Raw genomic sequence first — 3,941 nt, 5'->3', positions numbered from 1 at the left:
ACATTTTAGAAGCATATGTTCCAACGTTCACTGTTCTCCTATGGCCCGGGTGGTGAGCCCGTGTGTGAGGACCCTTTCATCGCTGCTTGCAGCTTTAATTATCATTAGATTCAGATTTTTTAATTTCACAGATGGTTTTATTAACAAGAGGAGTGGCTAACCGCACACTGATCCACTCAAGACTGGAAGTCTACAAAAATTATTTTATTTTTCAAATTGCATCGTGCAAAAAGGTGCAAAGTGCATGTGGGTTAAAAACAGAATAGACACCAGCAAAGTCAAAACAGATGGTTTTATTAAAAGCACCTTATGAGGAACATTACAATCAGTTTGTTGTAAGAGACAGACATTTTCATAACATTCGATTCCAAATTTCACGTATAAGACTTACGTATGAGATTATTGCATAAATACATTTTTAATAAACTGATTTTGATTTCTTTCAGATACAAAATTACAATATGAAAATATCAAATTATCCCAAGTGATACGAGCGACTTTGTGACACTAACCCAATATTTAGATTAACCCAATAATTACAATTTTAGTCTAAAATAAGTGTTCAACATATTTCAAAACCAAATAAAGAGATTTGCAAATTGTGAATTTATATTTCCACATATGGTATTTCACATAAAGAGATATTGAAGAATGAAAGGTTGGGAAGACAATAATTCATATATTTTCATATGTAAAATAATATAAGTCATACGTTATAAAAAAATAAAAAACATCAAAATACATCAGTAAATATGTGATAATTATCAGACAGGTTGCATCATCAGTTAAAATTGACTATTATATGATTGAAAAAGCCTTCTATAAAAGGTTAAATATAACAATAAAGGAATCAAGATTAGAAAACTGCTATGTATTTATGTTATGATTTCTGTTATTACCATTCATGGTCACTAAAAGTACTTCTGTCTCTGTATTTAATATTATATTTAAAGCATTCAGTATAGTATATAGAGCAAATAACAGTAAAAGTTGTCTCCATATCCATAATATCACTGACATGAAGATAAATCTTGCAGTATTCTGGCCTGTTATTTGTAGAGCAAATTTTTTCCATATATTGTATTAATCATTATTTCCTCTGAGTGCTGTGAGTCCTTCCTCCCTGCAAAATAATTCAACACAAAATCATTTACTGAGCTCTCAAGAGTGCAGATTGTTCCGGATCAATGTGAATCATCTGAAAAACTCACCAGCTCTTCGTGAACAGATGATCTGAAGAAGAATCACAGTAGGAGCAGCAAACACTGCAAACTCAACAATAATCAAAATCACTGCAGGACAGATGTGTGGACAGATGACAGACACAATCAGGAGAGGAAAAAAAAGATCAAATTTTTAGAGTGTAGATTAAGTCAAATGTATAAATTCTTGAAATATCACTTCAGATTGACTTTTTCAACATTAATGAACTTTGTGGTACCTCTGACAACGGTCCTACTGACTTCAGTTCCTGCTGTTCAGTTCAAACATAATGAACAGAGAAACAAACCAACATCACATCATACTTCAGCTTCACAACACAGAAATGATGAAGGTTACTACTACTAGTATGACTACTTCTCTTGTTTATTTACAACCCTTCAGTTCATGAATGATATCATTAATCCAGCATGATCAGTCCCAGCAGACACTTGTCCATTCTCTCTTTCTGTCAGTCTTCAGTATATCACAACTCTTTCTTCAAACACCCTTCCTGTGGTTGTTCAATCTGATATTAGCAACTGAGTGTTGAGTCCTGACCTGAACTGCATTTGACTGACACTATATCAGTGTGTTACTGAATTAATTGAGTGAGTGACTGGGGTGGTGTGCTATCAGGGAAGAGTATGGGCTATTTAATGCTGGTTGGCTGTACCCTGAGATGTGTCACGTCTCGTCCTCCCCCTCTTGCATCATCCACTAGCACCTCAGGTATGAGCTGCTGGTGGCTGTTTTAATTTGTGTGTTTGGAACACTACTGATGTGTTGTCATCTCAAATTGTTGCATTCTCATCAGTACATTTCCAACGGTGCATTTTATTCGTTCAGAGTAGGGGTCAGTGATGCACGGGTTGATCCAAAATGAGCGGGTGTCTGCGGTCATGAGTCATCCAAAAATATTTGTAATGATATTCGGGCTGCGGTCAGTCGGGTCATTTGAAATAAAGATGACCATTAGCCACTAGACATATTTTGAAATACATAGGCCTACACTTTATTGGCTGAATAACTGGCGTGAATAGAGTGACCACCTGTTGTACTGTACAGCAATTTTACATTTGTCCCGCCTCACGCAAATTGAGCATCTGTCCCGCTTTTTCATTCAACCCTGCCTAATAAATACACGGATACGTCCATAGGCGTACTGTTATGTCAATCAAACTGTTGACTGGAGCACAAACGCCTCCTCAATATGGTCAACAATCTCAAATTGGAGAGCGCACGCGCTGCTTGGTCGGGTTAAGCAGCATTTTATGCAAAAGCAGTTTTTCTGTGGGACATGGTGGAGAATACGACATGAAGCGACATGGTGCATGTGAGGACCACAGAAAAAAAACATCTCTCTCTGGTGTTCAGAAACACCAGTTTATTACTAAACAATTAAATGTCTCCTTGCTAATTTAGACACGTTCATGATCATTACTTTAACTGATTCTTTGTGGCAAGCCTTGTGTGTACGGTCATATTATCCTTTAGGCTATAGCCTGTTTAAGTAATTAAATTAATGTGAAGGGGTGATGCATTTACTACTTTTAAATATTTTTTTTGCTGTCCAAGTTGTGGGCAGGTTAGTTGAAAACATCGGACTGGTCCACCAGTGTTTGCGCTGTTCTCTATGTCACTGAACATCATGGTGTTCAGGCTGACTTACGCATCACTATGATAGCACCATAGGCCAGCAACAAATTAACAGGATTTGTATCATCTACTTCCTTTTAGAGTAATAGAAAAAGCTATAAATGGACTGTTAGTTCTACGAGAATGAGTGCGTGCTCTGCATCAGCTATACCTTTTTATTTTATTTTTCTTTAATTTAAACTGCTTGTATTTTGTTTAGAATTTATTTTTGTTATCTAAGTTGGTGTGTTGTTGCGGACCTTGATTATTGTATATTTGTATTTTGAGTTGTGATTCTTTTTTTGTGATACTACCCTTGGTAGTAAAGGACCATTAGTGAATAGTGAATAGTATGGAAATGTGAGAACTCCGTTTGACCACAACAAAGTAGTAGTCATTGCTGAACACAGTTTAGACTGATAACCGCTGTGAATGTTCATGTGTCTTGGTTTCATGTTTATTCCTTCAGTTTAATCTTGTGCCCTAGCTCAACAACGAGGTGCACTCGAATGATGATACTCTGAAACCCCTGTTCTGAGCGGGATGGGCGATATCCTCAGCCAGATGCTGCTGTTGAGGGAGGATCACTGTCGTTTTGCCCAGTTTGTGCATTACATCTTTTGGTCATGCCGATCTCTCTCATCATGGGAGATGCAAAAATGACTTTTCCATCTACTACAATGTCCTGTCACCAGCATCTCTCTGCCTGCTCCAGACAGGCATATCATTGTATTAAACTTATGTTTCGGAAGTATTGTTATATATTAATTAATGCTGTGTGACTAACAGTGGAAAATAAATTAAAGTATGCAGCCAAGAGCTCCTAGTGTTCTGTTTGATTAATATTCCTTAATTTACTGTAAATGTCATATGATATTTAAGAACATAAAGGTTTAATGTCTGCAAATATTAGAAAATTATGAATTTCTATTATTATTTCTGTAATAATTATTTAATCGATCACTGTATTTAATATTATATTTAAACCATTTCAGCAAGTATACTTTTTTTTTTGAAAGCTGTATGCAAATATCCATAACATAACTAACATGGAGATAAATCTTGCTGTAATATGGCTTGTTATGTGTAGAGTATTTATTCCA

At 35.9% G+C, this 3,941-nt stretch overlaps 1 long non-coding RNA gene across 1 annotated transcript; it reads right to left on the bottom strand.

The window, feature by feature from the left end:
* Window positions 1-666: 666 nt before the first annotated feature.
* On the bottom strand, window positions 667-1,474 carry LOC113093038 (uncharacterized). The gene is made up of 3 exons (XR_003287692.1): window positions 1,442-1,474; window positions 1,212-1,292; window positions 667-1,123 (listed from the first exon to the last, which is right to left on the bottom strand). It is a non-coding gene; the product is annotated as an uncharacterized LOC113093038 (long non-coding RNA).
* Window positions 1,475-3,941: the final 2,467 nt, after the last annotated feature.

Source organism: Carassius auratus, unplaced genomic scaffold (genome assembly GCF_003368295.1).
Source record: "Carassius auratus strain Wakin unplaced genomic scaffold, ASM336829v1 scaf_tig00214834, whole genome shotgun sequence".
NCBI lineage: Eukaryota > Metazoa > Chordata > Actinopteri > Cypriniformes > Cyprinidae > Carassius > Carassius auratus.
The sequence above is the reverse complement of the archived record's forward strand: the minus strand, read 5'-3'. Positions and strand labels throughout refer to the sequence as shown.